Source organism: Camelus bactrianus, chromosome 11, assembly GCF_048773025.1.
Source record: "Camelus bactrianus isolate YW-2024 breed Bactrian camel chromosome 11, ASM4877302v1, whole genome shotgun sequence".
NCBI lineage: Eukaryota > Metazoa > Chordata > Mammalia > Artiodactyla > Camelidae > Camelus > Camelus bactrianus.
Genome location: NC_133549.1, coordinates 71186808 through 71214605, shown reverse-complemented (window position 1 = coordinate 71214605; position 27798 = coordinate 71186808). Strand labels below are relative to the sequence as shown.

Below are 27798 nucleotides of genomic sequence, written 5' to 3'. Positions count from 1 at the left end.
TTAAGTGGTATTTTAAAAATTTCATTTCCTAAATGCTTATTGTTGGTATACTGTAATATAATTTAGTCTTCAATATCAGCTTTGCTTCTTGCATTCTTGTAAAATTCATTTACTAATACTATTTTTTTCCTCCAATGGATATTTTTTTAATTTTCCACAAAAATGACATCATCTGAAAATAAGTTTTATTTCTTAATTTACAAAACTTCTCATATATTTTATATCTCATTTTCCTCCCTTATTGAAATGTGTAGAAATTTACTTACAGTGCTAAATAGGAGCAGTGAGAGCTGGCATCTGTGTGTTCCTGATCTTGGGGGAGAAGCTTTCAACATTTGACCATAGATGAAAATTATATTAGCTGTAAATTTTTGTTAGATACTCTTATTAAGGAATTTCTCTTCCAATTATTGAACTGATTTCTGAATGTTGAACCAAACTTGCATTTTTTTGCAATAAACCCAACTTAATTGTGAGATATTTTGTTTCTTTATATCTTTAGATTTCATTCATTAATGCTTAGTTTAGAGTTTGCATCTTTCTTCTGAGAGAGACTGACCTATAATTTTCCTTTCTGGTAATGTCTTTCCCATGTTTTGAGTCAAAAGCATGCTTGCTGAATAAAACGAGTTGAGAATGATATCTACTTTTTTCTCTCCTCTTGAAAAGTTTATGTAAGATTATTATTGATTCTATCTTCCATATAGAGTAAAAATAACTCACTATTGAAACCATCTGCACTTGAAGATTTCTCTTAGGAGAGATTTTAATTACAAATTTATTTATCAGATATAAAAATAATCATACTTTCTATTTCTTCTTGTGTCAGTTTTGGTGAGTTGCTTTTTAAAAAAAATTTAAATGTTTCATCTAGTTTTTCAATTTTATTGGCATAAGGTATCCGTGATTTCCTTCTAATGTCTATAGAACCTGTGTTTTCATCTCCATATTCATTCCTGATATTTGTAATTTGTGCCCTTTCTCTTTTTTCTTGATTAATCTTCCTAGGGTTTTAATCTTGATTTCTTCCTTATCAAGAAAAAGGCCTAAATTATAAATATCAGGAATTAATGACTAATGCAATGCAGCTCTGAATATTAATGTGTCAGTTACTGGGATATTTCTCTTGGATTACTAGGAGTAGAATTATTGAATTACACAGTAAGCTTACCTTTACATTTTAAAGAAACTGCCTGTTTTCTGAAGTTTCTGTATTATTTTATATTCTCATCAGCAATACATAAAGCGTCCAGTTTCTCTACATGCTCATTAATAGTTGGCATTGTCTTTCTTTTTTACTATAACCATTCTAGTGGGTGGGTGTGTAGTGATAGCTCATTGTGATTTTAATTTGCTTTTCTCTAGTAATTAATGATGCTAAGCATCTTTTTGTGCTTATTAGTCACTTTCACATATTCTTTGATAAAATTATTCAAACACCTTACCTATATTTTAATTGCATTTCTGTCTTATTATGGGGTTACAGAAATTATTTAAATATGCTAAATAGGAGGCATTAAAATCCAGGCTGTTTTCAGTCTACCTTGGATTTTATCATCCTGAAGTCCCTTTTAAGTCTCATATTTTGTATGTGCAGCCGCAGGGTAAGCAAGGAATGTGAGCATAGCTTGGAGATTGTGTCTCCAGTGATCGTAAACACAGACTCAGTCAAGCATATGTTTGCCCAATCAGGACTACAATCTCAGGCTATTAAAATGAAGCCATTGTCCTTTCCATTTGTTTGTCTTGGAGAATTCATTTCCACTGAACATGAGCATGACTCTCTGCCCCAGACGGAATGAGTCCTCTTCAGCTGTGTCAGAGAAGCCATCAGTCCTCATGGCCTGCCCCACCTGCACAACCTCCACATCACCTGTTGGAGAAGAGGCTAGTGAGAGGAGTCCCAGCAGTAAGTCTTAATGCCATAGACTCTCACTATTCTTGCCCTAGGTTCAGCAGTTTGTCACAGATGGCTTTATGACTTTGGTAGAATTCTAGAGTGACGACTTGATATTTCTGTCAATTCTGTCCAGGTCTTTGGGGAAAGGATTTGCTGATCCCTCCTGCGCATAGCCAAAAGTCCTGATCTTCATGTCCTTCATTTTCACACTCTCTCCTTTTTAATACATGCATTTAAATCTGCATATTTGCTCCTAAGAACAGCTTAAGTTGCAATGAACACTTTTTGATATGCTTTATTTCATGATAATTCAATTTAAAATACTTTCTAATTTCCATTTGGATTATTTCTTTGCCTCTTGGGTCATTTATAACTGTACTGCTTAATCACACATTGTGGGGAATTTTTTTAGTAATCTTTTATTATTGATTACTGGCTTCATTAAACCATCTTAAAAGAACATACTCAATCAGATTTGATTTCGCCCCCGCCTCCCCAGAGAACATTTGGCAATATGTGGAGATATTTGTTGTTGTCAAAATTGCTGGAGGGCGGCTGATACTGGCATCTAGTGGACAGAGGCCAAGGGTACTGCTCAGCATCCTCTAATGCATGCACAGGACAAAAAAGAATTCACTAGCCCAAAATGTCAACAGTGACCAGGATGAGAAACCCTGAAATCTGTTGACAATAACCTTAAAGTCTAGCTTGTCATAAATTTTGGTAAATGTTTCCCATCTGCTAGAAAAGAATGTGATTCTGTTACTGTTCAATTCATTCCTCATTAGATTCACGTTTGTTAATTATGTTCTTAATGGATTTTGTATTCTCGTATTTTTTTGTCTGCTTATTCTACCAGTTACTAAGAAAGGTATGTTAAATTCTCCCATTTTGCTTATGTGTTTATTCCTTCTCTTTCTCTTTTCTAGTTTTTAAAAGTATTGCTTTATATATTTTAAAGTAATTTTTAGGTTCATGAAATATAATTTTTTCCATCTTCCTGGCTAATCGATCTTTTGTCATTATGAAACTATCTCTAGAGTGCTTCATTTTTTATCTGATATTACACCACAAGTAATTACCATAATGTTTCTTATAGTTAAGTGTTTTTATATCTTTTTTCCATCCTTCTATTTTCAACTTCTCTATAAACTGTCTTAACTTGTCTCTTGTAAGTATAATATCATTACATCTGGGGTTTTATCTAGTCTAATAATAATTTGCCTTTTTATGGAAATATTTAGGCAATTTACATTTACTATTATGTATTTAGGTTTATATCTACCATCTTTTAATGATATTTTTCATTTATCATGTACTTTTGGTTCTTTTTCCTCTCCTTGCTTCAAACATTTTTGATTAATCAAGTATTTTTATTATTCTTTCCTCTTTATTTTCTTGTTTGTACAAAGGATTTTTTCTTCTATTCTTTTAGTGGCTGTCCTAGATATTACAAAATGCATTATTTAAAATCTAACTTAAGTTGGTACTTTTAACTCCTTCCAGGTAATTTTAAGTTTAGAATACTTAACTCCATTTATTCCTTAGCATCTTTGGTGTTTTTTGTGTGTTGTTATCATACATTTTAATTTTGCACATATGTATTTTAAACCACACAAGATGTTGCTTTTTTTGTGCAGTCAATATGCCCTTGTGGTTACTCAGATATTTACCTTTCCCGTCGTGCTCTTCATTCCTTCCTGCACATCCTTCGTTGTGTCTGTTGGAAGGCAGAGATAATGAATAATACCCTCTGCTGAGAATGAACTTTGAGATGGAAGAATGAAGTAGGCGACTCCGTAACGTGCAATTAGGAAGTTTATTGCAGGTAACGTACACACAGGCAGAATCAGGCAGACGCTGATCCACAGGCACTTGGCAGCTGTGCTCGGAGAAGGTGACAGGGGTACAAGGGGACTTCCAGGGGCCAAAGCTAAAAACAGAATCCGACTACCAAGTGAGAAGCACGTCCCCACGACGACTGGAACTGGGGGCTTTTCATCCCTCTGCAGGTCTCATGACCATTAACCCTATATGTCAGCAAAAGGCATTCTTCCAGATTTCATATTAGATGAAGGCAAGGATAAAAGCTGATAGGGACCCCATCCCCCATCGGTGTAGGAGGATTCCTGGTGAGTAGGCTAGAGTTCAGATATCGGGGGAAGGGGAGGGAGCAAGACAGCCTGGCAAAGACGGAGCAGACAAAACGGACTCAGTGTGGTTCAGCCCACAAGGTTATCTTCCTTCTAACAGAGCTCTCTTTAGTCATTAAGCCCACACTTGCAGGTATCAAATTCTCTCAGTCTCTGCATGTCTGGAAGTTTTTATTTTTCTCTTCACTTATGAGGGATATCTCTGTTAGGTAAGGAATTGTTAGGTGGCAGTTGTTTTCTTTCAGCAGCACTTTAAATATCATCTCATTCTGCTGTCCTCAAGCTGCCACAGCTTCTCTACAGCACATTACTCCACAGTCATGTGAGTTCTGCCCTTGTTTCCGGGAATCAGAAGACCCAACATTTGCTTATACCACCTCCCTTAAAACTATTTTCATTTTCATTCTTAAAATTACTGTATGTATTGTTCATTCTTTTACTTATTAGAAGTTTAACATCATTGATTGATTGCTTGATTACTGAACAAGAGTTTTTGTTGGGATTTTTTGGTTTGATAATAAAGCCACATAGATTTTGAATAGTCTGATCTTAGTTCTATTTTTCCCAAAGCTTACTACAGAAATGAGATTTTTTTTCCAGTATGCTCAAAAACACTAAACCTTAATAAAACTAAGAAGACTATATAATTGAATAAAATCAGACAGCAAAAAATGAGGAAGAGAGATTTAAAACAAGCAAATATATTTACTGACCATTTTAGGACACTGTATCTATCCATCAGGGTTCCAACAAATAAACAGAATCACTGGAAAACACACACTCATACCTTCACATAGAGCAGAGAACTGGCTTCCGTGATTGTGTGATTTGGCTCAGCAAGCCCAAATCTATAGTGTGGTCCACAGAAAGGTCAAGTTGGAAAATCTTGGTCAGGGACTGATTTCAGTCCATAGTTGGTATTTCTTCTTCCTCAAGAAAACCTCAGATTTCCTGCTTTTAAGACTGCTCAACTGATTAGATCAGACCTACCCAGTTTACTAAGGATAATCCTTAAAGTTAAATGACTGTAGATGTTAATCACATCTGCTATATACCTTTATCACAGCACCTACACTAGAATTTGATTAAGTAACTGAGTACTACAACCTAGCCAAGTTGACACATAAAGGTGACCATCACAGAAAATAATAGATAATTTCCAAAAAGAGATGATTAAGGGTATAGTATGCAATTATAGACATGAAAGTAATTTCTAACAAAAGTACAAGCCTTCCTAAATATCAACAAAATTACAAAATCAAAAAGTAGAGAAAAGAACACATGCTGAAATATTTTTAAGTGATATAAACAAAGAAGCAAACTGTGGAACAATATAAATTAAAGGCACACATATAACAATATTTTCACATGAACTAAAGCTTCTCTTAAGAGATACTTTTGGGTTGGAATAAAAAGCAAAACTCATGGGCATTCACTGTAAGAGTCTTTCCACTTTTGTGACTGTTATAAAGTTTTCACAAAGAAATTTTCATAAACACTGACAGTGAAAAATAAAAGCAAAACACAACTCTATGCTCTGTATATGGAACATGCCTAAAACAAAGAGACACAAAAAATACAAAAAAAAAAAGTAAACATACACTAGAAAGATAAAGAGTGCACAATGTTGAATTAAGCCAACAATTCTAAAACAAAATAAAGAAAGGCACTTTATCAGGCTAAAGAGTACAACATAAAATGAATGCATGACCGCTATGGATTATATGCATTCAACAGTATAGGATTCACATTCATAAATCATAACTATGAAAGCTACATGGATAGACACAAACACACCAGTCTAAAATTTAATTCATCTATCTTTAGAAGGATACAGAAAACAAGTAACACAATTAAAAGGTGTATTAATTGAAAGATTTTAGCTCTGAACACTAAAAATAAGAATATAGCATTTTTTCAATGTAAAGTATATTTGGAAAGCTAGTGCATATATTAGACTATTTCAAAGCTCCCAACAAATTTCAAAATAGTACCCAAAATGTACTATGTTTACAATGAAATAAAACCAGTAATTAGTAACAAAACAATAATATAAAAAAGTCTCATAAGCAGCTCTTTCATCAAAAAATTCAAAGTGAAATATAGAATATCTAGAAGAAAATGAACTGAAAACTCTAAATATCAAATCTTATCCACTCACATGGTAGAAATATATATGGAAAGTTGCATGATGGAAAGTACCTGTGTTTCAGTAAACTTGCAAAGTTTGGGCTCACTAATAATGTCAGTAGATATTTCTAAATAATCTACCATTTTGTTTGTATCAATTTTCACCTCTATACCACTATTAAAAACTTCCAGGTCTAGATAATTCATAAGGGAATTAGGTAAAATATTTAATAAACAATAACTTTGAATCTCTATAAATTATTTTAGATTATTAACTAAAGAGGAAAGTCCAAATTTATTTTATGAAGTGAGCATAACATTGGTATCAGAGTCCAATGTAGATAGCACAGTAAGATAAAACCACATAAAAGCTCACTCACATATATCAATTGAGAATTTCAAAATTAAATAATTTCAAAATTAAATAATTTCAGACTCAATTTATAAGAATTTATAAGAATAATACAATATGAACAAGTGGAACTTATTCCAGAAATGCAAAGATAATTCAATATCTTAAAATATAGTAATATAACTTAATATATTAATAGACTTCCAGAAATAAATTTTAGGGTTATTTCCACAGATGCTGAAAAGGCATTTAGCCATTAAACATCTATTCCTGAATTTTAAAACTTTCAGTGAAGTAGGAATGGATTGTTAATGTAGAACTTGAATTCATAATTTAATAAAAATATCAAATAAGTAGAAATAACAAAAGAAATGGAAGACTTTTACAAAAAAAATACAGTATTTTTGAGAAATATTTTAAAGAAAGATCAAATAAATTCAGTGATGTATGATCATCAGGGATCTGGGCACTTAATATTGCAAAGATACAATTTCTTCCTAAAGGGATATATAAATTCAGTATAATCCTAATCCAAATTCTAGGAGATTGTTTTTGTGGAAATTGTAAGTTGATTTTACAGTTTATATGTAATCTCCAAAGATCAAGAATAGTGAAGATCATGTTAAAGAAAAAAACAGAATTAGAAAACTTCTTTAACGGATACAGAGTTTTTATACAGTTACATTAATTGGGACAATGTGGTCTTGTTCAAGGAAAGGCAAATAGATTGATGGAACACACTGAGTTCAGAAACAGGCCCATACACATGGAAATACTTTATTTGTGGCAAAAATGACATCACAGAATGGTCCTTTAATCAGTGGTGTCGGGTCACTGGATATTCATGTGTAAAAGCAAAGCAAACTTGATCACTACCTTCCACAATACAAATAGTGGATTCTAAAGGTGGAGCAAAGATCTAAATACAAAAGGCAAAACAGAAAAGCTTCTAGAAGATAACACTACAGGACACTCTATTTGTGATGTTGATGCAGCAAAAATGTTTTAAATGGGAAAGAGCAATACTAGCCACAAAGGATTAAAAAATTAGGGTCTATAAAATTAAGTATTATTGTTATTCTAAGACACATTTAAGAGAATAAAAAGGCAAATCCCTATGTGGGAGAAGACATTTGTACCATATAAAACCAACAAAGGCCAAAATAAGTCAGTCAGGTTATTGAAAAACAGGTTAGACTTTTACCCTATTTTATATGAAAATAAAAAATCTATGATAATTAAAACTGCTGGCCAAGGACAGACAAAAATTGGGACATAATAAAGAGCTTAGAATTAGTGGGAGAAGAAACATTTTCCCACTGTTTTTCCACATTAAAAAAATTCAATTCTTATCTCATGCCATAATTACACTCCTTCAGTGGATTAAAGATATGAGCATAAAAAGCAGTTTTCAAACTTTAGATGATTTAAAGAAATGGAAAGATATCCCATGCTCTTGGAAAGGAAGAATTAATATTGTTAAAGTAGCCATACCACCCAAAGCAATCTAAAGATTTAATGTGATCCCTATTGAATTATCCATACATTTTTCACAGAACTAGAACAAATAAACCTAAAATGTATATGGAATCACAAAAGTCCCAGAATTGCCAAAGCAATCTTGAGGAAAAGAACAAAGCTGTAGGCATAACTCTTCCAGACTTCAGACAATACTACAGAACTACAGTAATCAAAACAGCATGGTACTGGCACAAAAACAGACATATAGATCAATGGAACAGAATAGGGAGCCCAGAAATAAACCCACACACCTATAATCAATTAATTTTCAACAAAGTAGACAAGCATATACAATGGAGAAAAGACAGACTCTCTGAAAAGTGGTGCTGGGAAAGCTAGACAGTTGCATGTAAATCAATGAAATTAGAATGCTCTCTCACACCATACACAAAAATAAACTCAAAATGGCTTAAAGACTTAAATGTAAGACATGACACTATAAATCTCCTAGAAGAGAAAGACTATAGGCAAAATATTCTCTGACATACATCACAGCATTTTTCTAGGTCAGTCTCCCAAGACAAAAGAAATAAAAGCAAAAATAAACAAACGGGACTTAAATCAAACATAAGCTTTTGCACAGCAAATGAGACCATCAACAAAAAGAAAAGACAACCTATGGATTGGGAGAAAATATTTGCCAACGATAAGATTCAGACGGGCCTGGTTTCCAAAATATATAAATGGTTCATACAACTCAATATCAAAACAAAAAACAAAACAAAAAAAAAACTCAATCAAAAATTGGGCAGAAGACCTAAATAGACAGTTCTTCAAAAAAGACATACAGATGACCAATAGGCACATGAAAAGATGTTCAATATCACTACCTATTAAATAAATGCAAATCAAAATTACAGTGAGTTATCACCTCACACTGATCAGAATGGCCATCATTACGAAGTCTACAAATAATTAACTCAGGAGAGGGAATGGAGAAAAGGAACTCTCCTACACTGGTAGTGGGAATGTAAACTGGTGCAGCCACTATGGAGGATAGTATGGAGGTTCCTTAAAAAACTTAAGATAGATTTACCATATGATCCAGCAATCCCACTCCTGGGCATACATCTGAGAAAGACAAAAACTCTAGTTCAGAAAGACACACGAACAACAATGTTCACAGCAGCAATTGCAGAGACATGGAAGCAACCTAAGTGTCCACTGACAGATAACTGGATAAAGAAGATGTGGTGTATGTATACAATGGAATATTACTCAGTGATAAAAGAGAATAAAATATTGCCATTTGCAGCAACATGGATGAACCTAGAGATTATCGTAAGTGAAGAAAATCAGACAGAGAAAAACAAACATGAGAAAAACAAATATAACATATCACTTATATGTGGAATCTAAAAAATAATACAAATAAATTTATTTACAGAGCAGAAACAGACTCACAGACAGAGAACAAGCTTATGGTTACCAAAGGGGAAGTGGGGAGGGATAAATTAAGAGTATGGGATTAAAGATACACCCCACTATATATAAAATAGATACAGAACAAAGATTTAGTATACAGCACAGGGAACTATACTCAATATCTTGTAATAACCTATAATGGAAATTAATTTTGAAAAAATATATAAAATTGAACCACCTTGCTGTACATCTGAAACTAACACAGTATTATAAATCAACTATAGTTCAATAAAAAAAGAAGAAAGAAATAAAGAACATTTGATGTCAACAGAAAATGCTCACAAGAAGATCAGAATACAGCATTATTTAGAATATGATCCCAGATTAGAATACATATAAAATACATTAACTCAAACGTTGACTGTGACTGTCAAAAAAAAAAGCCTAGTTCAAACTTGAGAAGAATATATGAGACTATCTTTATGACCTCAAAAGGATTTTTTAATAAAGGTAACAAGCACAAATCACAAATCAGTAGATAAATTCAATTATATGAAAATATTTCTTATTACAGAAGACACTAAACAAAATGTTAAATAATTAGATGTGAAATCAGGAAAGATATTTTTAGCACATAAAACTACTAATGAATTGGAAACCAGCATATATAATCCACCCTTAAGAATCAATAAGAAAACTATCAACCCAGTAGAAAAATGGGCAAAAGATATGAACAAAACCATCATTAAAGAAGAAACATAGAAGACCACTGAACATTTGAAAATATGCTCAATTTCACTGATAATCAGTACTCATAAAAATGTAAAACAGACTAATATTAAAGTGCACTTATGTCTATTAAGTGAGAAAAAATGACAAAGTATGACAATCTGAAGTGCCTGTGAGAGGTTGGGGAGGGTATAGCTCAGGGGTAGAGCTCATGCCTAGCAAGTTCAATCCCCAAGACCTCCATTAAAAAATAAATACAAAACCTATTACCTACCTCTGTGGAAAAAAAAAAAAAAACTATGCAGCTCTGCATATCAACTATATCTTAATAAAACTGGAAGGAAAAATTTTTTTTAAAAAAGTGTCTGTGAGGATGTAAATTACTGGGAGCATAATACATTATGGTTTGGTATAAAATTTTCCTAGATATTTAGAAATGTCAAAGTTAAAAACACAGCCCCACACATGACCCCAGAACTACCTCTGAATGTATACTGTAAAGAAATTCTAAGACATGGCAAAGACTACTAATGAACAAGACTATTTGCTACAGCATTACTTTCCGTAGTGAAATCTGGAAACAAACTAAATATCCATCAAAACCCAATAGGAAAAATCTGGAAATTATTGAACTATATATACTAACATTGACAACTCTTACAAAGGCAATGCTAGAGAAAAAAGCCAGGTGTGAACTATAAATCCTGTATGACAACATTGAAATGAATCTGAAAACAGTCTGCAAAATATTATACTACATATATATAATTCTTGGATACATACATGTGGAAGAATGCTATTAAAACATGTATAGGAATTGAAAACACCAAATTAAGGACAAGAGATTCCTCTGCAAAAGAGTACTGGGAAACAGAATGAGGCAAGGGCACTTACGATGATGTACATGAGTTTGTATGCTTTACTTTATAAGACGAAGATATTCAATGTGAATAAATCAGAATGCTAAAATTTGCTGAAAATGAGTGTTGATTATTACATCAAGCTTACTAGGTGTTTTCCTCTATTCCTGACATTCATTTGGGGATAAAACATACAAACAAATAAGTACTGACTGAGAGGGGAAAAAAGAATCTCTGATTTCTGTAACAGACAGTGGAACTATGTCAATAAACACTGGGAAAGGCAGTGAGACTTCAGAACGTAACAAGGGGTCAAGTTGTTAGATTAGAACAGCAAGTAGAATAGCAAAGTGAAGACATTTTCAAATGTGACAGAACTTGAATACACAGCAACCTTCAGTCCTTTTTTTTGGGCGGGGGGGTGGGAATAAAACCACCCAATCATGAAACCCAGCCTAATGAAAAAGAATGACGATTACATAGTAAAATACGCATGCAATATTCAAAGTCATTAAACCAGTATTACAATGTCTTACATCTTGTTAGTAGATGTAAGCATGATTTTGGCTGGTGAAGAACACAGAATGTGGCAAGGAAGTTCTTTCTAGAGAAAATTACTCCACAATGAAATCTAATCAAGCAGAGAGAATAAAAACACAATACGCAGAAATGGAGAGACTTCAAAGAAATGACTGGTGTTGAGTGTGGGCAGTAAACCAATTCAAATGAAAAATTTAGAGGATCAAACCTCTAGACATTTTGACTACAGAATATAAATGTTACAACTCTTGGTTGAGTAAATTTGGGAGGTCGGGGTAGGAGTCTTGACGGAAACTGTAAAAGGACTACCTTCTTCCCTCCCTTAGTGTGAATTCGATCACTACTGAACACAACTGAAATGGAATTTTAAGAAGAATAATACTTCCACAATCTCTTGAAGTTGGAAGTTCATTTTTTTTTATTCTTGGATAATTTAGGCATTTATATCTATTTTAAAATATATTATTTATTTAAAAATATTTTTATCCATATTATATATAAAGAAACAGTTGAACGTAAGCAATTCCCTTCATTTTCATTGTTTTACTTTTTTCCTGTTAAAATCAAACAAAATTATATTTAATATATTTATTAACATAACATGGGGAGCATAACCCTGATTTAGTAAGATTTCCTTCCATCTATCCATCCATATAGATGCACAAGAGCAGTCTCGAAAAATGTTATCTCATTTTATGAGCTATTTATTGGAAACGTGGCTCTGGATATGATTTTTTTGTTTGTTTTGGTTATGCTTTTCTTTCTTCTTTATGCTTTGCGATATCATTTGAAAGATTCATGATGAAGATGCATAATTTTACAAAACATATTATAAGAACATTATTTCAAAAATCAAGATGCAGGGCAGAGGTAGAAGGTTTTATGTAAGGAAACTGACAGGTCTGGATGACTGCTTGACTATAGGGAACAAAGGAAGAGAGGACTTCAAAGTCCTGCTGAGATCGAGAGGCTGGGCACCTGGGAGAACAGCAGAACCACAAACAGAATAGGAAACCCAGCAGAGAACACAGCTGACGAGAGCAAGCAGGTTCCTTTAGCCTAGGATGTGTATGTTTCAGGGCTACTGCTGTCAGTAGAGATGCACGTTTAGAGGTTGGAAGATAAAACTGGTTAGAAAGACATACTTCGGAGTCAACACGGTAAGAACGTGAGCTGGAGTTATGGAAAAGGATGAGATTCCAGGAGTAGGGTGTGCACGGCAAGGACTTGTGGGTCCTGACAGGAGTTGACATCATCAGCGCTTTCAGGCAGGCCCCCTGCAAGGGAATCACTCTTTTAAAAGAGTCCTTTTCAGTCACCAAACACCAAAATGAAGCAGAAATTGGCTGAAGCTAAGAGACAGCAGCACATGCGGCCCAAACTTACCCTGACACTCTGCAGTGTACTTTGCAATAAAAGTATCTACTCCGGGCCCCTGCCATTCTCAAATTTCAGGCTCAACTTGGGTCACTGTGACACCAGAATTCTCTTTCCACTTCAGCATTGACTCTTGGCATTTGAAGAGGGAAACAGTCACACCATAGTTGATTTATCACTCTGCCTGAGGCTCCAAGGAATTTTCAGTGGAAACCAGATTCAGAGCCTATATGTGCTACCAATGTTTTATCGAATAATTGTTGGATATTTTTAATGAATGCACTGATAAAGTCCTTATGTTATTTAAAAATGCTCGACTTGCTTAACTACAAGCCAGTGTACCAAGTTAAGAACTATTAGATAAATACGTACCCTGTTAGTAGGTTGGAAGGCCGGGTAAAGGATTATACACACATCTGCTGTCATCCATCATGCCTTAATGCCAGTTAACCATCACTTCTGGGCTGGAGTTAATCAAGCCAGGCTCTCACCACCAGGTGAGCTTGGTTACCACCTGTTACTTTGGCTGGGTGAGTGGACCAGCCATGGATTTTTATTTAGCTGAGTTATTTGACTTTGGCAGACTGTTAAAAGAAGTAATATTTCAAAATAATGCAACAGAGCAATATTTATGAAACTATTTGCCCAGTGTTTCCAAGAAGCTAGCTCTCCTCTCCCGTTATAAATCACTCTCCAGCTGGGTCAGAAGAGCAGGATTGCCAAATATTTAGATCAAGCAGGATCTGCTGCAGAGATCATTATATTAAAGGAATCAGTCATCAGGAGTTACTGGTGGAGGAAGATGATGGCAGAACAAAAATCATAGGCAGAAACGTGGAAAGGTACTGGAAGACTGAGACCCTCGACTTGGAGGGCAACGCGGAGCTTAAAGAAAGAGCAAACTCTCACCAAATCAGTGTGACCAGCCCTGCCTCCCCGTCATGACCCTACCCAGCTGGAGTGTACCCACTTGGGGCGGCTGATCCTACATTACTGCGGCTTGGCAACATCACTTGGTCAGGAAAGGATGTCTGTAAATTTTCTGAACATTTCCCGCTGGCTCTGTCCGTCCGTTTGTAGTTACCACTATGGAGGAGGAGTGTGACAAGGATTGGAGTTGACATACACCAAACTCTGCATGTCCCGGAGCCAGCCTCAATGACTCTACCACTGTCACGTCAAGCTCCATCACTCCTGGCCTCTCAGCGCCTGCGCCCATGACACCTGTCAGAAACTTTCAAGTGTCCGCTCGTTTCTTCATCAGGGTTGCCTGGGCAGCCTGGACAAGGAAAAGATGACATTTGGGATGAGGGAGGAACGGGCAGTGCCTTCCTCTTTCTGCCTCCTCCAACTGTCAGTTTGGGTTTTCTCCCAACATATCACAGTTTAGGCCCAGCCGCCTTGTCATTTAGAAAGGCACGCAGTGGTAACCAGGTTTGAAAACAACGTGGGAGAGAGAGAACTTGGGCACATCTCCTTAGAGAATGATGCATTGTGAGGAAATTAAACAAACAAAAGAGGCATCGCAGGAGGCTATCTCTGCCCTTTGGAAATGTGCTGCTTCGGGAGATGGGTGGATGCACTCAAGTCATCTGCACACATGGATTCCTTTGCATTAGTTTTCTCTTTCCATTAAAGTGGAATAATTTGGCATACAAGTTATCCAAAGTAGCAGAGGTTTTCTTGGTGGGAGGTTTTAGCTGTCTCTTGTCTTTCCTTTTTGTAATAATGCTTTCATTTTAATAAAGGATGGAGGTGCAGAAATACATATAGGTCTTAATTAAAGCGAAACTTTCACAATGTTGCAAGCTCTGTGTGAATGCATGTCTATAACTCACTCTTTTCATTAACATAATTTGGACAAATAAGTAAATGAGGAAGGGCTGCTTCTGGTCCCTGCAAATTTTTTTCCCAATGGATTTGACAGATAGCATCAGAATTCTTTCATTGGCCTTTTACCAGGACAAAATGCATGTTTTGCTTTTCCTTTGGTCCATCTGAACTATGATAACACTCCAAACAGGTCTCCCAGAGTGAAACGGTCATTCAACTGCTCATCTCCCATCAGTTTCCAATTCGCTTAAACTCTGGCTCTTGCCACCTAACTGTCACCCAGACTTTCTGTGCTTCATTTTGTCTTGTTTTCTTGTTTTATTTTATCTCCCACAATAAATAATTCTTTCCATTTACTCAGAGCATGCGCCTTCTCTAAGCAGGACATTCAACTGGGGGCTGACAGGGCTGGCTTCTCCCTGGAAGAATTTTGTCAATCCTGGAGCCCGAGTGACTACTATCTGTCCTGTGAGGTCTGCACACACAGCTGCAGAAGGAGTGCTGGCTTCACAGTCAGATGTGGTGCCTGACCCTGGCTTTGCCCCAGCTCCTTCCTAAGCCTTGGGCTTACAACTTAACTTTTTTATGTCTCTATCCCTGAATATAGAATGAGAAAACTGAATCATGATTTGCCTCACTCATGAGATCCTTTTGAGGCTCAAATGAAATAATGATTATAAAATGATTCTGAAATGAATAAAGGTATTATTAATTTAAAAAAAGGCAGAGGAAGGGAAGATTTGGATAATGAGTACAAACATATCTTCCAAATACTGCACATGGGGTTCTATGATTAGGCTTTTCTTCAACCACTCCACCTAAGATGCAAATGGAACCAGGAGTTTCATTTGTATGATGGGGTGATGACTGACTTCTGGAAGGTGAAGGAGAAGTAGAAACACAGCTCTAGCAGGGAGACTGAAAAGATGTTCCATATACTTCAGTTGTTCCAGGGCGGAACAGGAGATTGCAAAAGCTCCCAGGTATCTTGCACAAGATTGGAGAACTATTTGGTCTCAGGAATGAAAAGAGAAGAAGGTGACTGTAATAGGGGCTAGTGGAAGTGGCGGTGCCTCTCCAGGCTTTGTCTCCAGGACAAAAGGGCCATGCAGAGAGGAGAGGAATAGAAACAGGGAACTCTGAAAAGTCCCCGAGGAGCAGCAGGCTGATGAGGCCTGTCAAATAATGTTCCTCATCGTGGCCAGCAGTTGGCTCCTCAGGGCTCACACCCAGGGTGGACAGGGACTTCAGGGAGAGAAAAGCAACCTCACGGAGCAGACACGTCCCTCCACGTCCAGGTATCTAATATCAAGTAACACTGGACCTACAGAGTGCAAGATTCCAAGGAGAGGAAAACGGTGCACTGGGCAGGGTGTGAGCAGTTCCCAGGCTGACATTGGGGCCGTCAGCCCCTCAGACAAAAACTCACAGGCCCTGGACACATGCTCATGGCCAGAGGGGCTTCTGTGCGGAGATGTGGGTCACCTCGGAAGAGGTACCTGCACCCACACGAGCCAGCCTCATCATCCTGCAGCAGACAAGGGTAATGGGCTCTCCTTTTATGCTGTCCATCTGCCCGCCTGCAGGGTACCAATTTTGCATTTTGTTCTGGTTGCCAGGAGGTAGGGAAGCTCACAGGAGCACAGAGCATGGCCACCGTGCAACTGGCAAAAGGACTGTACGATCTTGGCCGGGGCCACATATTTAAATTTAATGTCATCAACAGTCTTGGCCAGAACCATTCCACATACTCGAATTTAATTTCATCAACAATAAAGCTAATATTTGTGCCCCTATCTGACTCCTATGTCAGTTTTTAATTGTTTCTTGACTCCTGGAGGACACAGTGATTCAAAATTTAATGGGAGATTCTTGCTGGTATCAATCAAATGGGTCCTTTCTCTGGCAACTTCTGTGGGAAGTTGGAGAACACTGACATCATAAATAGAACTGCAGGAAGTGATTAAAAGTGAATCCCAGGTCAACTCTCAGAGGCAATGCATGAGCTATAAACTCTGCACAGTCCCTTGAATAACTCTCCCCAAGACCCTAGTAGGGAGGCTACTATCATGGTAATGACTTGTGTCAGAAGTAGGACCTTTATGCTAATGTCTAAAAACAAATTAGTAAATATAATTGCAAAGTTGTGAACCTAGTTCTAAAAAGCAAACGTCTCAAATATATAATGAGGAAGCATTATTACACATGAAAGGAGACACACTGAGTGTAAACAAATTTGGAGTTTACCAGCAATCTCCACGATTGCAACTGTCAGTGCAGACTTTCAAAATGTAGATTAGAGTCCCGTCCTATTCCCCCTGGTGGAACCACTACTAGAATGCTGAGGCCAGACTGAACCTGACACTTCGAGTAGGACACACGACAACACTGAGCAGGCCCACAGAGACAAAACAGGGTGGTAAGGGGAAGGGGCCACAGGATCCCAAGAATGGGGCTGTATCTCTCGGAGAAAGGAGGCATGAGAAGAGGACATCTTTAAATATCTAAGTGATGATCATCACGTAAAAGAGGGAGCCAGCTGCATGTGAGACAAGACCAAACGGTGACCACAGGGAAGAGTCTTCTAACAATTAGACCAACTTGAAACAGAATATTCCCCAGTTCTCTCTTTATAATCTTCAAAATAACTTTATGAGATTGACATTTTCCAAATAAGGAGACAAGTCCTAGGGACAGGAAGAGACTTGCTCAAGGACACAAAGCCAGTAAGTAGCAGGCCCTAAACCAAGGACAAGGTCCATTAATTCTAAGACACATGCTTTTACCACTGCAGGTCAAACACCTACGACAAAGGCCCCACGTGAAAAGAAGAAACGTTGTATGCTTTCATGGGGTTAAATTGGTCAGACCCACCTGCCCCTTACTTTTCTCATCTGTCTCTCTACCCAGCTTCTTGCATTCCATAAACAGTTCACAGGCTATGGCTCCAGTTTGCCTGGATGCTGAGCTGATGGTGATGCTATGTGAATATGACCACGACATAACTTGTCTTTATAAATATCCATTCCTTGCAGGCTTGTGAAACTACTCACTTGAAATCTGAGTCTGTTTGGCAGGGAGACAGGGACAGGGCAGCTGTAAGTTGGCACAGTTACCCTAGGCTAGTCCATCGAAAGCCACCTCACTTAAAGGAGGACTAGAAGCTGGTATGGTGGTTTAATACCAGGACTGCTAGCAGCTTCCACCTTGTGACCTGGTATTGCAAGGTGATCTGTGAAGAGAGGCTCTGAAATATCATCCGACATGCTCCAAGGGTATGCTTGCTGCTGCTTAAGTGCTTTGGAGAGGGGATGTCTATTAAATGTGTTCAGTATTCTCCTTTCCTCTTCAATCACATCTTCCCTCACTCTTTTCCTTTTCTCCCTTCTTGAGGAAATAGCCAATAAGCAATATGTTCTCATAATAATCAGATGAAGTCTCCTCAGACTAATTCATTGAGTAAGCATGAAGACTTATGATATGCCTGATGATGGGCTAAGTTATGGAAATATGGAACTGAAAAATACTGTTTATGTGATGAATAAGATAGTGGTTGGACAAACACGTAAAATAAAAAGTTATTAGTACTATTCTTGAGCTATTTGCAAAATGCTATAATTGATAACTCTTAAGAAATTATCAGAAACAGTGGAAAATCAATAATAATTTTTGTATAATAAAAAAACTTTCTCAAGCTTAGTAAGAGTAGACCTACCAAGGATTCACTACCTAGAAGGTAAACTCATGAAGGAGATCAACATTTAACTACATCCTGAAGGACTTTAATTTTTTTTTCAGTAGTTGTCTTAGTTTGAATAAAGATTCTAAGCAGAAGAAAACAGTGATCATTTCTGGAAGAAAGCTTCCCCTTGTAAGAATCATTATTATTGTTTAAATGGTTTAAATTACTATTGTTTGGTTGTGTAACTCTAGTTCATTACAGAACAAAGTAATGCCATTTTTAAAATGCTTTATATTTTTCCTGGAGTTTCTAGTTGCTTTTATTTTATTCTTGAAGTTTTTTCCCCCCACTTTCTCTTAGGCCTTTAATACAGATATCCTTCTGGTTTTTCTTTGTATAATTCTCTTGAGTTAAATGCACTGGTTCTTTGTAGGCCCCTTCACAATACTTCTGTTATAGATCTTTACCTAGTATATAGTTACTTGGCCAGCTGAACGCAAAAATAAAAATCAGTCCATCATTAATTGACACATAACCTCAAGTAGCTTTCCCTGTCAGCTTGGATTAGGTGCATCTGCATTTAAGAGAATGTTTAAACCTTAATGTAACTTAACCAAAATCAAATTTTACTTCTCTATTACAAAGAGAAATTTGGAAGTACACAGTACAGAGCTGGTACGGTGGGCTCAGGGACATAGTTTTCCCATCTTTATTTTCTATTCTCCTCCAACTGTGACTTTCACTCTCAAGGAAGCCAAAATGAATATTAGAGCTCTAGTGACCACATCTACAAATTAAGAGGAAGAATAAGAGGGCAACAATCCTTCTCTTTTAACAGTATCTCCATGAAGGCCCCCTATAACATATCCAATACAAAACATTGGCCAGAACTTGGTCATACAGCCATCCATAGCTGCAAGGGAGGCAGAGGAAGGAATTTTTTTCTTTTTTTGCTTAGCTGGAATATGTCTAAGTAAAAACTGTTTTCTGTTGCTGGGCTAGAAAAAACAGAGAAAATGGATCATTGTGGGGAACAGAACTCTATCCCTTTCATGTCTGAAGATACCTTTACTTTGATCTCAACATTTGTTTTGTATTTTGGCAAAATATAAAATTCCAAGGTGAAAATCATGTTCATTGGAACTTTAAGAATGTTTTTCTACCAACATCTAGCATTCACTATTATGACAGTAGATTTGTCCTACAGAGGTGTCATATTTGTCTGATTTGTTTATTTTTAGTTTTTGCAAGATTTTAGTTCTTTATCCTTAACGTTCTGAATGTTCACAATGATTTTTCCACTTATTTTCATTTATCATATCCTTTAGCTCTTCAAATTTGTGTTTCATTATTTATTTGAATATTTTCTTTTATTCATTTCCTATACATTTTCTTTCTATAACTTCTATTAATTGAATATTAGACCTCTTGGATTGGTCCTCTTATCTTTTCTGTCATATTCTGTCTTTACTTGTTTCCATTCTACTTTATGAAGGAAGATATTCTGGAATTTTTTTTTCAATCCTTCAACCAAATTCTTCTACTAAATGTTTGTTTTATTAATAATATTTTCATCATCAAGATCTCATTCTTGTTCTATGACTCATCCTTTTCCATAGCCTCCTATCATATTGTGGATGAAATATCAGCTCACATGACTCTGAGGATACTAAAAAGGGTTTTTGTGTATTTCCCCCTATTCTTGACAATCTCTCTTTCCTCTGAGACCCCTTTTTTTTCATTTTCTTTATCTTAGAATCAATCTTATGTTACACTTTTTTCTTCAAATATTTAGAGATTCTTGATTTTCCATTCATATTTAAGAATAAAAACATGTAAAAATTTCAGTTAACATAGCTCATGAGAGAAACTCTCACCAGTGCAAACATAAAGTGTTGGAACACACACACACACACACACACACACACACACACACACACACACTGGTGCTTGAAGATAAGAAAGAATATCTTTCAAAACAAAGACAAAAAACAAAACCCCCAAAACTCAAAGCCAAAGCTGAGTGTGAAAACAAAAAGCATATGGCCCACAGGGATGTAGGATCTAAGCATAAATGCCAAGAGGAGGAGGTTTTAGAACCCAAGCCCTTAAGCACAATGAACTGAACTTGGGCTCCTAAGAAGGCTCTGAGCCTGAAACTGCATGACATGGGATCCAACCAACTGCTTTGAACAGTAATGTGGTAAAAGATTCATTCACACACAATTGGAAACCCAACTCTGTGCAGTGGGAGATGTGTAGTTCAAATCTGCACTTCACTCCTAGGTAGAGAATTATAAGCAGAAAATAAACGTAATACCTGCTCTAGAAATGGTAATACCCATGGGTTCCTAGCAAAGGCAAATTTGGAATTGCCCAGTAGAGATACTTGATGCATAGAGCATCAGGTGTGATCTTGGCAAGCAAATATCAAGAAGAAGAGGAAAAAGAAGACAAGAAGGAAAAGGAAGAGGAGAAAGAGAAGAGGGAAATTATAAAGAAAAAATCTTAGTGAGATTCAGCCAGTACAACCACCAGGCAAATTGCACCCCATGAACAACACGTAATAAACCAAGTAGAAAGTAAGTTTTTAAAAAAGGAGTAGAGGAAGGAAAATCTGGAAAAAATAAATTTCTAAAAGTTAAAAAAATAGCTAAAATTTTCCAATTTTGATGAAAATTATAAACTCACAGATTTGAGGAGCTCAACAAACCCTAAAAAGAATAAACGAAAAGAAACCTCACCGTAGCACATCATAATCAAATTGCTAAAAACCAGTGGTAAAAAATCTTAAAAGCTGTCAGGAAAAAAAGCCACACTGTATACAGAGAAATGAGGTAAGAATGACCGCAGACCAGAAATGATGCTAGACGGAGTGCAGTGAAATGACATATTTAATGCACTGAAGGGAAAAAGTGTCAACCTACAACTCCATATCCAGTAAAAATATCCTTCAGAAATGAAGGTGAAATAAGGCCATTTCTAAACAAGCAAGAGCTGAGAAAGTTTATCACAAGCAAAACCACACTGTAAGAAATGTTAAAGGAAGTTTTTCACACTAAAGAATAATGTCTCCAAATGGAAACTCAGATTGACACAAAGATACAAAGAACACTGGAAACTCATATTTACAGAAGGAATGAAGAACACTGGAAATAGCAAATATGGGAATTAGAAATATATGTGTGTAAATCTTTTAAGCATGTATTCAAAAGATAACTGGCAGTTTAATAAAAATAAAAGTGCATTATGCATTTTATAAATATGTACAATAACAGCACAAAGGACAGGAGGAGGGAATGGAAGTCTCTGCTGTAAGGCAGTACACTGCATGGGAAGCAAATAGTAGTTAAAGACATACTGGGAACCGTAGAACAACCAAGCCAAAAAAAGGTCAACAGGAATACATAAACTGCTAAATTAATCAGTAAGAAGGAAAAGATAACACAGGGTCAGAAAACAAATTGTACAAATAGAAAGCAAATAGCCAGATGGTAGAATTAAAAACAAATATACTGATAATTCCATTATATGTAACTTACCTAGACACTCCATTAGAAGGCAGAGATTGTTCAACTTTTTTAAAAGCAAGCAGCAACAATGTGCTATGAATCAGAAAATAATTTTAAATACAAAAACCCAAGTTAAAAGGATGGAAAAAGATAAATCATACTAATACTAAAGAATGATATTAATAACAAAGCAGATTCAGGATGAGGAATATAATCTGAAATAAGACAGAACACAAAATTTAAAAAGACAAATACATCAAGAGTATATTAATAAATTCTAAATGAGTAAATAGCACCTAATAACAGAGATTTACAATATGTAAAAATTTACAGACTAAAAGAATATATAGAAAAATTTGCAATTATAGTTGATCATACATCTCTTAGTAATTAATGAAAATGTATGTATAGATTCAGTAAGGACATAAAGGACTTGAACAAAAATACAAGCCAACTTGTATTAGTTATCTTCTCTAGGATAATATATTAACAACAGCGGTAGACACATTCTTTTCAACTGCGCACACAACATCCACCAAGCTGGACTATATGCTAAGCTCAAACACTTGAAGGATCAAGGTCACACAGAGTACATTTTCTCATACATACACACACATTTAATAGGAAATAAACACCAAAAATAATTTGGAAAATACTCAAATATTTGGAAGTTAAACAAGGCACTTCTAAATAATCCGTAAATCAAAGAAGACATCACAAAGAACAGTATTAAGTATTTTTAAAGGAATGACATAAAAATCACTACATATCAAAATGTGAGGGGGAAGCCAAAACAGTATTTAGAAAGAAATGTATTGCTAAGTTTGACTAGAAAAGAAGACAATTTAAAAATCAATTATCTAAAGTTCCCACATTATCAACCTAGTAAGAGAAAAGTAACTAAAGGTAACTGAAGGGAGAAAATAACAAAGAATGGAAAATAATGAATAATGAAGTGGAAACTCACTTTCTCAAAAAAGAAGATCTATGAATGTCCAACAAGTAAATGAAAACATGCTCAAAATTACTAATCATCAGGGAAATGCAAGTAAAATCACAATCCTATAACACTACATTTGAAATACAATGGCTGAAATGTCAAAAGACTGATAACACTAAATGCTGGCTTACATGTGGAGTAACTGAATTCTCACACATTGCTGTTGGGAGTGTGAAATGGTACAACTTCTTTGGAAATAATTTGTAAGTTTTAAATGAAGCTAAACATACTCTGAGCACATAACCCAGCAATTACCCAGCTAAGTGTTTACTGAAAGTTAAAGTTATTTCTCTCTCTCTCTCTATCTATATCTATCTTCAGAAAAAGGTAGGATCAAGAGGGTTCATAGCAGCACTCTTCAAAATATCTCAAACTGCAGTAATCAACCAGTTTGGTAATGGCATAAAAATAGACATCTACAGCAACAAGACAGAACAGAAGGCCCAGAAATAAACCCTCGCATGTATAGTCAGGTGAGTCTCAACAAGGATGACAAGTTCTTTCAGAGTTTGTTTCCCCCCCCCAAAATTGTGCTAGGACAACTGGATGTATCTACATGCAAAGGAATGAAGTTGGATCTTTACTCCGTATTATATACAAAAATTAACCGAAAATGTTAACAAAGACTGAAACAAAGAGCTAAAATTATAAAATTCTAGAAGGAAACATTAGGGGGAAATCTTCAAAATACTGAATTTGGCAATGCTTTCTTGTATATGACACCAAAGGCAATGACGAAAATAGATAAATTAGACTTCACCAAAATTTAAACTTTTGTGAAACAAAGGACATTATCAAGAGAGTGAAAAGGCAACCCACAGAGTGGGAGAAGATATCTGCAAATCATATATCTGATAACAGATGATAATCATATCTGATATATATCCAGAATATATAAAGAACTCCTACGACTCAATAAAAAAACAAGCTGAATCAAAAATTGGCAAAGGACTTGAATAAACATTTTTCAAAGAGGATATTCAGATGGTCAACAAGCACATGAAAAGATGCTCAGCATCACGAGTAATAAGGGAAATACAAATTAAAACCACAATGAGATACCACTTGACATCACTACAACGGATATTATAAAACAAAAACAAACAAACAAGGAAAAGACCTGGTAATTGGAACCCTTATGTATTGGATGGACATGGTACAATTGCTGTGAAAATATAGTATGGCAGATGCTCAAAAAGTTAAACAATAGAATCACCTTATAATTCCGTCATTCTACCGCTACCTCTATATATTCAACAGAATAAAGCAGGGACCGAAACATATACTTGTACATCCATGTGCATAGCAGTATCATGCTCAATAGCCAAAACGTTGCAGCAATGCACATGTCCATCAATATGAATAGATAAACAAAATGTGATATATACATAGAATGGAATATTATCTGTTAAAAGGAATGGAATTCTAATACATGCTGCAATATGGATGAATCTTGAAAATATTATGCTAAGTGAAATAAGCCAGACATAAAAGGATAAACATTGTAATGACTCCACTTCTATGAGGTATGTAGAATAAGCAAATTCATAGAGACAGGAAGGATAATAAAGCAACTAGGGGCTGGGGAAAGAAGAACTAGGGAGCTATCGTTTAACAGGTTTGGGATTTCTGCATAGGATAGTGAAAAGTTCTGTAAATAGAGTGATGAGGATTGTACAACATTATGAATGTACTTAATGCCACTGATGTATATACCTAAAAATGGTGAAAATGGTGAATTTTATATTATGTATATTTTACTACAATAAAAGAATAAGAAAAAAAATCTCCAAATTTGATAAAAGGCAAGTGTCCACAAAGGAAAATGGAGAAACAAACTGTGGTATCTTCATACACTGGAATACCATTCAGTAATAAAAAGCAACAATATAGGTAACTATCACAAATATACTTCTGGACATATATCCAGAGGGAACCTTAATTCAGAAAGAACCCCAATGTTCAGAGCACCATTATTTACAATAGCCAAAACATGGAAACAACCTAAATGTCCACTGACAGATAACTGGATAAAGAAGCTGTGATATATTTATACAATGGAATATTATTCAGGCATAAAAAGAATAAAATAATGCCATTTGCAGCAACATGGATAGACCTGGAGACTGTCTTTCTAAGTGAAGTAAGCAAGAAAGAGAAAGAAAAATACCATATGATATCACTCATATATGGAATCTTAAAAAAAAAAAAAAAAGACAAATGAACTTATTTACAAAACAGAAATAGATTCAAAGACATAGAAAACAAACTTATGGTTACCGGCTGGTGGGGAGAGTGGGTGGGAAGGGATAAATTGGGAGTTCAAGATTTGCAGATACTAACTAATGTATATAAAGTAGATAAACAACAAGTTTATACTGTATAGCACATGGAACCATATTCAATATCTTGCAGTAACTTATAGTGAAAAAGAATATGGAAACAAATTTATGTATGTTCATGTATGACTGAAGCATTATGCTGTACACCAGAAATTGGCACAACATTGTAAACTTACTATTCTTCAATAAAATGTACACACACACACACACACACACACACATACGCAAACACCCAAATACAGTACTGAGCAAATGAACCCAAACACAGAATAAGTATACGCTATACGACTCCATTTATATGAAGTGCATGAAAAAGGAAAACTCTAGTGACAAAAATAAATGAATTAATGAGTAGGGTTGGTGGTTCTGGCTGTAAAGGAGAGTAAGGGAATTTTTAGGGGTAATGGGAATGTTTTATATCTTGAATGGCACTGTGATCACACAGGTGAATGTGTCTGGCACAATTCAGTGAACTCTAAACTTATGATGAAGTCATTTATCGTTTCACTGTATGTAAATCATACCTCAATAAAATGGATGGAAGAAAGGAGGAAAGGGGAAAAATCATACAGCGATAGCAATTAGAATAGGGTAATATTGGCATAAGAAAGGGTTATTACACACATTGAATAATATTTCAGAGGACCCTGAAATAATTCCACGTATCTACACAAATTTGGCAGTGTCAGAGATGGCCCCCAAAAGGAGAGAAAATTCAAAGTGGAACAATGAGCCAGCCATGTAATCAAAAAGTCTACTATCCCTGCATCACACCACCACACGGGAAATTCTGGATGGACTGCACACCTAAATAGGCAAGAAAAAACTTTACAGCTTTTATAAGAAAATATAGAATAACTTCATGAGTTCAAGGCATTGAAGAATTACCCCAGACGTATCAGAGCCCCGGTGCTTCTCCCATAGATAAATTTTATAGATATTAAGACATCTGATCACATCAAAAGACAATAATATTAAAAAGCTAAACCAAAGACTCACAAAAGACTATCTGTAAACACCTTAAAGCCAAGTTTTCCTATCTAGATTATTCAGGGAGTCCCAAGAGTCTCAGGCAATCCCAAGAGTCTTCGTGCAGTGTTAAGCTTTAATCGTTTCACAGAAGTGCATATGCTACTAACTTACAGTTATAAGAGCTGAAAAGTTAACTATCACTATTTTAAAATTTGATATGTTTCTTTTTAAAATTCAGTGTAACTGCTGCCTTGTGCTACACATCACTCAAGTCAACTTTCAAACTTCATGAAATCTCTCCTCAGCAGCCACTCAGAGATAAAATTGCATTTATAGTTCTGGCTTCACAATCCTCCAGAGAAGGAGGTTTTGATGATTACATGATGGACAGTTTGAACATGACCCCATGAGGAAAAGTCTAATGGAGACAAGAGCAGGTGACCTAAGCAGGCAAGCAAGAGGTTTCCTCCGCTGAGACACTGTCTGAGAAAGTGTCATCAGAAACTACGGCATCCAAATAAGTTAAAATTTAAAAACTGCTTTTCAAATCCACAAAAATAAAGAAGCAGAAGAGCAATGTAAATAATTATACTGTCAAATGATGTATCTGTAACTGTGGAGCATTTAAACTCCTAGAGTCATTAAAGCTTAAAACTTTACTAAGACTTGAAACACTCTGACTAATGAATACATACAAATTTCCAACTCAAAATGCTTATTTTTCTTCCTCTCCACATTGTTATATCAGCTGCTTTTTATATATGTGAAGATATATATTAATAGATATATATGCATTCATGATCATATATTTTTGATTCAGCATCTCTTTTAGCAGTAATATACCATCCGTATTAGTTAGGGTTCTCCAGAGACACACAGTCAGTAAGATATATCTATATCTATAGATATAGATAAATATTTCTTATACAGAATTGGTTAATGTGACTATGGAGCCTGAAAAATCCAAAACTTGCCATCTGTGAGTTGGAGACCTAAGAAAGCAGGTGATGAAACTCAACCCAAATCTGAAGGTCTGAGAATCAGAAGAACCAATGGTGGGTAAATCTCAATCCAAGGGCAGGAGAAGATATGAGATGTCCAGCTCAAGCAGTGAGGCAGAAATAAAGGGGCAAATTCCTCCTTCCTCTACCTTTTGTGCTATTCAGGCCCTCAATGGATTGGATGATACTCACCCACATTGGGAAGGGAAATTTGCTTTACTGAGTCCACCAATTCAAATGTTAATCTCATCCAGAAACAGCTTTACAGAGACATCTAGATATAACCTGGGCAACTGTACCAGTCAAGTTGACACATAACATTGACATCATCCATTTTGTTCCTTAGGGATGTTAAGTAGAAAAGAAAGAGGGTGTAGAACATTGCATATGGAACCACTAGTATAAAGAGAAGGGATTATGTATATAACACACATACCCACATTTATGTACATACATACATACACTAGTTCTCAGGCCTCCTTAGGTGGGGAGAAATAGTGCTTTATAATTAGGAGGGAACAGGCAAATG

The 27798-nt window shown here is 35.7% G+C and overlaps 1 protein-coding gene and 1 long non-coding RNA gene across 2 annotated transcripts in view; both read right to left on the bottom strand.

Moving 5' to 3' along the window:
* Nucleotides 1-27798, bottom strand: part of LRMDA (leucine rich melanocyte differentiation associated) — a 1104131-nt gene that overhangs the window by 101084 nt on the left and 975249 nt on the right. The window lies entirely within an intron of this gene.
* Nucleotides 172-15406, bottom strand: LOC141579160 (uncharacterized). Its single transcript, XR_012510307.1, has 2 exons — nucleotides 3574-15406; nucleotides 172-1873 (listed from the first exon to the last, which is right to left on the bottom strand). It is a non-coding gene; the product is annotated as an uncharacterized LOC141579160 (long non-coding RNA).